Source organism: Mytilus galloprovincialis, chromosome 7 (genome assembly GCF_965363235.1).
Source record: "Mytilus galloprovincialis chromosome 7, xbMytGall1.hap1.1, whole genome shotgun sequence".
NCBI classification, from domain to species: domain Eukaryota; kingdom Metazoa; phylum Mollusca; class Bivalvia; order Mytilida; family Mytilidae; genus Mytilus; species Mytilus galloprovincialis.
In genome coordinates this window covers 48,254,588-48,265,536 of record NC_134844.1, presented here as the reverse complement: position 1 = coordinate 48,265,536, position 10,949 = coordinate 48,254,588, and the positions used below count along the sequence as shown (strand labels likewise).

At 30.6% G+C, this 10,949-nt stretch overlaps 1 long non-coding RNA gene across 1 annotated transcript; it reads left to right on the top strand.

Moving 5' to 3' along the window:
- The first annotated feature begins 1,726 nt into the window (after positions 1 to 1,726).
- On the top strand, positions 1,727 to 7,957 carry LOC143081733 (uncharacterized). Its single transcript, XR_012980057.1, has 3 exons — positions 1,727 to 1,917; positions 2,858 to 3,017; positions 7,781 to 7,957. It is a non-coding gene; the product is annotated as an uncharacterized LOC143081733 (long non-coding RNA).
- Positions 7,958 to 10,949: the final 2,992 nt, after the last annotated feature.

The window sequence follows — 10,949 nt, the reverse complement described above, 5'->3', positions numbered from 1 at the left end:
TGGATATTCGGTGACCTCATAGAGGAATTTTTTAATTCGGCAAGTGTTCTTTTTCTTACTGTTAAAGGTTATTATTGAAAACAAATTAAAATCAGGTTTTTAATTTTGATTGAAATAATATTCCAATGAAGCATATTAATTTGTACTTAACAACAAAGAACTTGACTATTTTACTGTTTTAATCTCTTTTTAAACATTCTAAGCTATTAATTTGATTTAAAATTTTGGGAAACACAAATTTTTTAAATGTTAAAGTAATCGAAGCATCACGTGTATATGGACCAAGGCAAATATTGAGAATACTCATATATAGCATAACTTACGAAAAAACAAATCACTCTTCTAAAAAAATATAAATCATCATTACAAAAGAGAGGAAATCATCAAGCAAAAAATGGAGATGTGATATGATTGCCAATGAAACAACTCTCCATAAGAGACCAAAATGACATAGAAATTTAAAACAACTATTGCTCACCGTACGACCTGTAACAATGAACAAAAAGTCATCTATAAAAGGCCACGAAATGGCAATGTTAAACTATTAAAATGAAAAAGGCATATTTTACAGTTTTTCTAAGGAAAACGTAAAATCACAAAAAAAAATGTATCATGAGGAAAATAAAAAAAACGGAAAAATCGGGTTGTGTTACCATTAGTAGAAAATGGTGAATATAACATGGTTTAATAGCTAGCTAAACCATCGCTTGTATTAATCAGATTTTCAGATTCTTTGATTTGTTCATTCTATGTTTTAACTAGTTTGACCCCCAGTCATATGATTATTTGATGCATTTTATTAATACATATTTAGTTCATTATAGGTTAGGCCGGAGGATGGAAACTGGTCACCACAACGTATATTGTTGCATGTTTTTGACATATGGAATTTTATAGCCATCTTAGCCGATGTAATGTTCATAAATGGTTTTATTATACGAGTATTAGGTCCAGAGGAAATACTTATTCACACTAGGAGAATATATAGTTTATCGCTATTTCTGATGTATCTTCGCTTATTTAATGTTTTTCTAATGTTTAAAAACATTGGTGTCATCATTATAATGGTAAAAGAAATGGTAAGTATATCGATAATGTCTGCTCTTTATTCTTTACATGTATCATTTATCAAATCATACACTTAAGCTATGTTAAATTCTCTTTCGTTGCACAGTGTGTATGTCCAATGCAGTGTTTGGTACATCTATTATTATTTCACGTTTGAAACGTACGTTGATATCTAAAAAGTGAGAAATTGTTAAAAGAAAGATTATTTATAGGCATCAAAATGTATCGTACTAAACATCGAACATGGTCGAATATGCTTGTTTTATTATCCCTAGGAAGCTCTGTTATGAGACACATATCTGGTTTAAATGGTAAATAAAAGATAACTGTTTTATTCGTTTGGAATTGTTGAAATTTTCAATTTGCCTAAGGAAATTTAATACTCAATTAGCTGTTGCAAATATGGCACGCATTTGTGTATAATAGATGCCTGTATTTAGCTATCACCATACAAATTAATTATATGTATTGTAATCGTCAATCACAAATGCCAAAGGAACTATTGAGACAAAACAGAATTAATTTTGACAATGAAATAATCATATGATTTTGATTATGTGCCTTCCATATTACCATACATTTTGTACATGTGTTTTCAGTTGTTTATCTAGAAAGCATTAATTTCTTATTGATCCCGCAATGTTTTATTTCAGCTTATTGATTTATTGTATTACTTGGTCATTCTGATGATTTTGATTGTTGCTGCGGGAACGGTTTATCATGCAAACATTTACCCAAATTATGATGTCAAACCATTTCCAGATGGGATTCAAAACTGGCGAATATGGACAGTACTTAGAATACCGTATTGGCAGGTTTATGGCGAACTGTTTCTTGACACATTGGAAGGTACGCATAAGATGATATACAAGAACAAGTAGGGTGTATATTAAAAAATAATGCTTTCATTATTATGAATGCCATTGTTGGAAAATCAACTCTTACAACTGTATGTTGAATCTTTTTTATTACACTATCGTACAATTATTTTCAGTGTGATTCGTATTTTTGTAATGCCACAACGGCGAAACGTTCACGGGATAACTATGTAGTATATCGAGCAGTTATTAAAACATCTAAACAAGCATTACGCTTACACAATGCGAGACAAAACTCAGAAAGCTTATCATGATCGAATACGTTACGTCAATATTTAAGTTTTTGCAAAGGCAAACGAACCTCATGTATGTTTAATTGCACAGCTTTTGTTAGTGTATCACATTCGAAGGAAAATAACATTTGTTTCTTTTCTGTGAACTCTAATTCAAATCTAGATTCTTAGATAAGTGTGAACCAGTATCAAAACAAGGTTAAAGTGCAACCCAGCATCAAATGATTGTAGGAAAATCTACGATCACTTAATATATGTATCAGATTTGAGAATGCCAGTTCTAGATAAAGCGGTTATTACCAAGTCAGATTATTCCCGAAATTATCTAAATTCGTGTGTGTCTAAGAGGAAGTACATGTTATATTGTGTTTATTAACTTGTATCGTTTTGCTTGTCGTCTATATTATCTATGTACATGTATCGTATATTTTGTTTGAAGTTGCCCTTCCAGTAAACGAAAGAAATGAGCAAATGTTATCAGTGAAAATGTTTTGGCGATCTGTTTGGTTAACAACAACTACAATAATAGACTGTGTAGCGAATTTAGACAAACCACATTTATAGAAATTTAATATCATAAATTAAGAATATTGGTTATTATTGATTGTTAACTTATAATTAATACAATATAAACATATTTTTGCGAATGTTACATCTTTATATTTTTGCATGTGATAGCATCAGATTTCAGTGATTGTGAAAATAATGCAACGATTTGGAGCAGTGATCCAACGGTGGAGAGGTGTCCCACTAAGGACTGGATAACGACTGTAATTGCAGCGTTTTACATGATGCTGTCAAACTGGCTGTTGTTAAATATAGTCATCGCAATGTTCAGGTTTGCATAGATAAATGCATCATCTTTCTTTTGCTACATATTAATACTGTACCTTGAAAAAGGTCAATTGTGCTTGAAACTATTCACATAATACTATTTACAAATGTACATTTAGTGGTTTCTATTGTACCCTTCATTTTTTTTTTTTATTTAATCGTTAACTCGTAAATAGACGTTAACAGAAGCAAACAATAGCATACATTTCTAATTATTTGTATCTTTATGGAAAGGATTTCTGATGAGTTGTGGTGTACACGATACCTACTTTTCGGTGTACATGTTTATCTCGATATCGTGATCATTCAATCTGTCAGAATAAAGAATAAACATTTTTTAAGGACCATTAGTACGATTTTTTATGTTTTTGCATGAAATGGTATCACAGTTTGTTAATGGTTTTGACATTAAGTGTTTAAAAAAATTGGCAATGTCCCAAGATCAGCAATTTTAAAATAAACAATGGTGCACTCGTGTACAAAAAAAAAACAATTCCTATATAAAATGTATCATTGTATGTCAGTAATTCTGTTTTTAACAGCTAGGGTTTGTCTTGTTTTTTTCAACTCTGTATACCATAATTCCCCATGTGAAATTGAAAACTCGCCTGAAAGAAATAATACACAATGCCTTTCAACATAAAAATGGTAGCATACGCTATGAATTTATTATTTTGGGATATCACAAGGTTTATTTTGTTAATAGTGAACAAAAGGATAAAACAGGCTACACAGAAAAACAAGTGATCAGTATGCTGTAGTTTCTTTTCGACAACATATTTGTTGAATTTAGAGGTGGAAAGAATTGTCTGCATTCCTTTGGTATTGTCCTTTTTCTTGTTCATCGAGAGGTACCAAGACCTTGTTGATAAATATTCCGATGATATATCAACTTCACAAATAATACATGATGGTCTTGATGTATAGATTATGCGTATTGACTTTGCTTATCATCATTTTTCATGTGTCTGTGTTCTATTATTAATATTACTTTTTATCCATTTGACGCGGCTCGGTACTTATACATCCCGTCATTATGTTATTATTCTATAATATGTCATTATGTTACTGTTACTATTATAAACTCGAAAATACTTTGAACGACAAACGAGAAAAAATATTTTACTCGCGTAATGGTATTAAGGAAGTTCGCTTGTCATGTTTTGGGATTTTTTATCAAATTTTCGGAATCTTTTGGTTTTTATCTATCTGAATACTTTAAAAACAAAATTGCTCATTAACGCCCATTTTTCTCTTATAAATCGTTCACGTGTATAATGATAAGCCATCTGTAAAAGTCTTATCAAATTTTAATTTTTGAAAACTTAAACTTGTAAATGATAAAGCTATGAAAAGTCATGAGAGAATATTTTCCTGCCACAATTTCAATGACTAATATCTCAAAAACCAGCACATTGAACTATGTGTTTTCTTTTTGCTCGTTTCAATGCAGCGAGAAATTCCGTGCCATGTCAGCATATGGTTTTTAAATAATTGTGTTTAGTTCCGATGCAAAGACCCTATAAGTGAATCAATATTAACACCAACATATGCAATCCTAAATGACCTGCCAACAGTATCTTAACTATATCCCTTCTTAACAAGTCTGTTTAAAGGTTTTGTTAGCATCTGAGGTGAATACTGACATTTTTGTGCTTTGTAAAGCTTGTTTGTTTTGAAATTGTAACACATTGATGACAACTGTCAGCTTCCCTAATGGTGAAGTTGAAATCATTACTTTATAAATTGTACGGACGCCATCACGAGTTTGTTGAATCTTTTCCTTATGTCGTAACTAAAATCCTGTTCCCTTTTCACGAATGTGACCTTCCGAATTAGATTTTTTCCACTATTTTTGACATGTTTATCTAGTGTGTTTTTTGGGGTTTTTTTTACATGCATCATTATCAACATTATTAAATTTGATGCGACTGTCGTATAAGAGAGAGGTTTAGCGCTATAAAACCAGGTTCGATCCACCATTTTCTGCATTTCAAAATGCCTGTACCTTGTCAGGAATAAGGCAGTTGTTGCCCATTCGTTTGCCTTTTAACTAGAGACTTTTAAGATTGAGTTCAATAATTTTGTGATTTTACTTTTTTCTTAATTCCCCTTTTTCAGGCATTATAGACACAAACCGTTTTAATGATTAAAAAAAGTAGAAAGGTGTTACATTTGTTCGACTAAAAATCTTAATTGCCTAACATATGTCCTATATTGTGTTCTCCTATTCATTTGTATTGTAGTCCAGTAATGTTGTGTTGTCATTTTAATGTTATATTTAACATGGCCATAAAAGCGGGAGGTTTGGCATGCCACAAAACCAGATTCAACCCACCATTTATTTCTTTAAAAAATGTCCTCTACCAAGTCAGGAATATGGTCATTGTTATATTATAGTTTGTGTCTGTGTGTTACATTTTAACGTTGTGTTTCTTTTGTGTCGTTTGTTTCCTCTTATATTTGAGTGTGAATTCACATTATTATAAAATGTGTCACGGTACTTTTCTATCCCAAATTCATGTATTTAGTTTTGATGTTATATTTGTTATTCTCCTCAGATTTTGTCTAAGGCTTAGTTTGTTTCTGTGTGTGTTACATTTTTTATGTTGTGTCGTCATTCTCTTGTATTTAATGCGTTTCCCTCGGTTTTGTTTTATGACCCGGATTTGTTGTTTTTTTCTATCGATTTATGAGTTTTGAACATCGGCATACTACTGTTGCCTTTATTTACCCTTCCGGATTCCCCTTGTGAACAATTTAAACGATTTTGTGATTAATTGGAAGGACTCACTTGCGTACTTGGACTTAACAGCAAAACTGGAAATCATACAAAATACACCCACACATTAACGAATTCGCACAACCGCCCTTTACTTCCTTTTTTATATTAGCATACAAAAATGACTATGCAAATCTCACATCGTTCTAATCTTGACCCAAAAAAAAAACGTATTGATGAAGTGATGATACAATTGGCGGCTGCTACTTACATACATTTGTAGCAGGAGACACTTGCCATGATGCACTTATTCACGAATATACCTTAGTCCGGAAATATACTTGTATACTTAACCATCTGTTTTAGTTAAACCGGAGAAGAGTTCTAAAATACCAAATCTGCCTGATCGTCGCATTAGCTACCGATACACAGTGTAAGCGCATCTTTTCCCTAAAATATATAATGAAACTTTCCACATTTCTGTAACACTACATGATGATGTGCAGGAAGGATAAATATCCCAAATTTAAGGTAGATCATAAGTAAATATTTTTTGAGACAGAATTTTCTTATACTTAGCCAAAAGCAAGATTTTACTACGCTCTTTTCAAAAATATAATAAAAAGTATGGGTCACCGTGCTATTTTTCAAACTATGAGTCGTTGAAAATTGCCTAAATTTGGTTAGATTGTTCATGGAAAAACACATTTGTGCGCATAAAAAAAAATTTGTGTGATAGAATTTTGAAATAAATTGTGAAAAGATAGTTTTGGTAATATATTTTAAGAAAATAAAAAGAAAAAATGGTGTCACCGAACTTGTTTTCTTGCTACAAGTAAAAAGAAAAAATTTCCCTATCAGTCCAGTATAATTTTTTTACTAAAAGAGTTATCTTCCCTTAAATGGACCATTTGAAAAAAATGATTCTAAAAGCAAATAAAATTACATTTGTTTAAATATTTTGAATTATACAATAAATCACCAAGTTTTCTTTATATTATTAAACAGTCTAACCTTTAAATTGCAAATCTGTCTCCAAATTTGCAGATTTAGGCAAATAACTAGACCGATTTTTAACTGTGATTGTACAATCCAAGATGGCGGTATACCATGTATCTACCTTAAGATGTGTAACTTGAGATAATTTAATTTCCTTTCTTTTATGTACATATAGTAGTGTACGGTATGATATCTTTTTGGATTCACTCCTCACAGATCTAGTCTTTATTGAAAAGTAATATAAGGTATCCTTGATTGTGCGTTACATGAACACATAAACCAAAAAAGTTGGGTACAAACTATAAAACCATCAGCATTGGAAAATATGTTTTTGGCATGTGAGCTATTCCTTGAACCTATGAGTCTTTTTTTTCATTTAAGGTAGGTTGAAATAACAGTTAGACAAGATAACAAACTCTTATCCAAAATATGCAAAACATTTTAGCATATTTGTCAATTTTCAAACGATCCATACACGAACCCCACCAAAAACTTAGGGAAATCTAAGCTGCACCGAAAGGGTAAGCAGATCCTGCTCCACATATTGGGTTGGGATATATGTTGTAAAAAGTATTTGAGAATTAAGATAACCAAAATTCGAAAGAAATTATAAAAAATGACAAATCATAAATATTATTTACCACCTCAAATAAAAGAACTGCTCATTGATAACGAGATATCATCTGTATAATATTGTTATTTCAAGGATAAGAGTATTTCGTCAGAGCAAATTATCTACAATAGTTCATAGTTACAGATGACTAACCTAATGGTGCTTTTGATCATGCTATTGTGAAGTGTATATGGTGCTCTCAGTTTGTGTTTGTTTGCTCGATTCATCTTCTCAAATTAGAATTACTTAATCAAAACATTGGTTATTTCTGTCATTTAATCTTATAATTTTGAATTTTTAGAAAATTATCAGTCAGATATTTCTGTTTCAGTTTTAGAACGTTTCGTCTTGATAAAAAAACAAGTTAGTTATCTTAACTAATTTTACTATGAGTTTTAATAATATGAAATACATGCGTGCTCTATATTTGCAGCGCACGATTCGACTCAATAACAAACAAGTCAAAACAAAAGTGGCGGTATCATCGACACTCTGTTGTTATTAGTTATGAACACAGAATTCCTTCGCCAGTAAATCTTATAATGAGGCCACTGTGTTATATAAGCTGTGTAGCAAAGTGTCGATGTTGTCATTGTTCATCAAGAAAACCAAAAGGCAGGTGATTTTTCTAGTTTATAGTAAAACGACAATTGCAATTGCTAACAACAATATATTTGGACTAGCTACATGTGCGTTCCGTTTAGAAAATTAAATAGAAAGTTCTTACTTTCATAGATTAATTGCATAACTACTATGTGCAATATTTGTATATAATTGTCGTTTGATGTTGTGTAACATATTTGTTTAATCTAATTTTTTGATACATTGAATATCAGTTTTCTAGTCTGATTGTCATTTTTGAGCTTTTATAGTTCACCATTCTGTACGGGGTATAGCTTATTGTTGTAGGCCGTACGATGTCCTATAGTTGTTTATTTCTGTGCCATTTTGTTTCTTGTTGAAAAGTTGAATCGTTGACAATAATACTATCTCTTCTTTTTTATATTAACAGTATGCAGTACAGGTTTGATACATTAAAAAAGGGCAATAAATTCCATATTAGGGGTAAATTCAGTAAAACATGTCCAATTGACTTAAATGCAATTCTATGTCTTGAACTGAATTTATACCTGAATTTACCCTTAGAAATTATAACCTTTCATGTATCATTTATGAAAAAAAACAAATGTAGCTGTATCTTTAGAAACAATAAAAATATAGGGTCATGCTGCAATTATTATAAAAAAAAATTGGTCTTTCACATGGTCTTGTTTTCAAACACTGTAGATTTGCAATTTATACCTTAACTGGCCCCCTTTAATTTTTTGCCGTGTAGTAAAAAATATTAGCACATTCAGCATTCATTTTCTTACATTTGTTTTAAGGATGATTGCTTGTCATGTGTTTGTCTTTTTGTCAGAATTTCAGAATCCTCCCGTTTTATCCATTTGAATGCCTTACAAAAAAATCCATTGACCCCATTTTTCTTTATATAAATCTATTACATGAAAAAGTATAAGCCATTTGTAAAAGTCTTATAACATTTTTGTTATTTTTTAATAGTTTTTAAGACTTAAAATAGTCAATTATAATGTTAGGGAAAGTCGAGATAGAACATATCCCGCCAAAATTTCAATGCCTATTTTCTCGAAAACAAGCACATTGACCTATATATATATATTTATTTATTTTTTTTTTTTTGCTTTTTTAGTTTAAGAAATAATTGATGCACGCTATACTTTATTGTAGTTTTAACATAGGTAGGCATTATATCCGTGATTATTTTTGCCCGAGCGATACTGAGGGCTAAAATAACACGAATATAATGCCTACCCATATTACAACTACAATTAAGTATAGCTTGCATCAATTATTTCGATTCTGAGTAGGACAATTAAGGTAATTTCTATGTACGATGTGTATAAGGGTAAAGCGATTGTGTAGGCTCTTCCATGAACCTTCCTTTTTTGTTTGTAAAGAAGCAAACGGCTTGCACTGTGATTTTTCTGAGGGAGGAGTTTTTGAACAGCCAACATGAACGGTTGTCGTATCTAGATCAAATATGTCAATTTTGGAATGCATCAAATTACAGTCATGATAAATGAAATAGTAACAACATGTGCATCATTTAAGAGTTTGGAAGTGTTTTAAGTTAATGAAATATATTAAATGCATGCCAATTTGATAAAATTCATTATTCTGCAGTAGTCAATATACGCATGTGCAAAATAAAGTTATTGTATATAGAGAATGGGTTTATCCATAAAGCGAAAGAAGCACGTCATATTATAATCCTTTTTTAATCCCCTATCAAAATATACTAGTGCTATGCAAATCTTGTCATTCTGAAACTGAGTAGCAAATATCATTAAGTCTAGTGTTGATCCATCTATCAAAAAATATTTATAACAAACATTATCTACATGTACCAATCAGAAGAGCACATGACTTGAGTTTTATACAGACAGTTCTCATCCAAATGGGCGGTTCCTGATGACGTTTATTCATCGTTGAAAATTTTAATTTAACCCCTAAAATATAAGATAGTACGCGTATAATCATATAGCTCCTTAACAATATATAATATAAACCTAGGTAGTTTTTTTAAGAGGTTTAAGTCCTATCAACTTGGCATTTTAAATTAGTATAAATGTTCCCCATGACATGATCTTTCTAATTTGAATACCAATTTTTAGTTTTAATTGTCCGCTGAACATATAAAATGATGGTGCGAGTGGAACATTCGTGAATTATGGACACATTCGTGTTTGTCATTGTTTGGGATGTTATATGTGTTTATATTTTTTTTAAATGAAACACAAAGCAATTTCCATGTAAATTGTCTTCAACGAAATCCGTGTTGTTTGGACATTAAGTATCCAACATGTCCAAAATGACTACTTAATTACTTATAACTAATTATTTATTCAGCTTTTTTTTCAAATTATTCAATTGTTTTAATCAATATTGACAATTTTGTTTCAGGTAATATGGAGAAAATGTTGGAAAAGCAGAGAGAACTTGCAGAGGAAATAATTAGAAATGAAAAAAGAGATGGCGACACATCGAATTCAAATCATTAACAAATCTTGACCTGTTTAATGGTTCAAATATGTTCATAACATTAGCACGTTTTTAAAGTTTCTCTTTCTAACACACATAGTCAATGTTTGATCTATATGTTTAGTAATATGCCTATACTTTATTTTATCGTATAGCATGCATATATATATGTTTATATATATAGCACGTACATGTATATTAATCCACCATTTTCTACATTTGAAAATGCCTATACCAAGTCAGGAATATGACAGTTCTTGTCCATTCGTTTTTGATGCGTTTTGTTATTTGATTTTGCCATGTGATTATGGACTTTCCGAATTGATTTTCCTCTGAGTTCAGTATTTTTGTGATTTTACTTTTTAATACACATTTTGTTTGGTTTCGGTAATGTAAATACCATATGTTGTAAATTATGTTTTGTCACATATTTAACTGAAATTACTATCTGCATTTCATAAATTGAAAATGTTTATCTGTTAATATCTACCTAGATGTCAATGCTTATTCACCTTATAAGTTTGTGAAGCAAATAATTA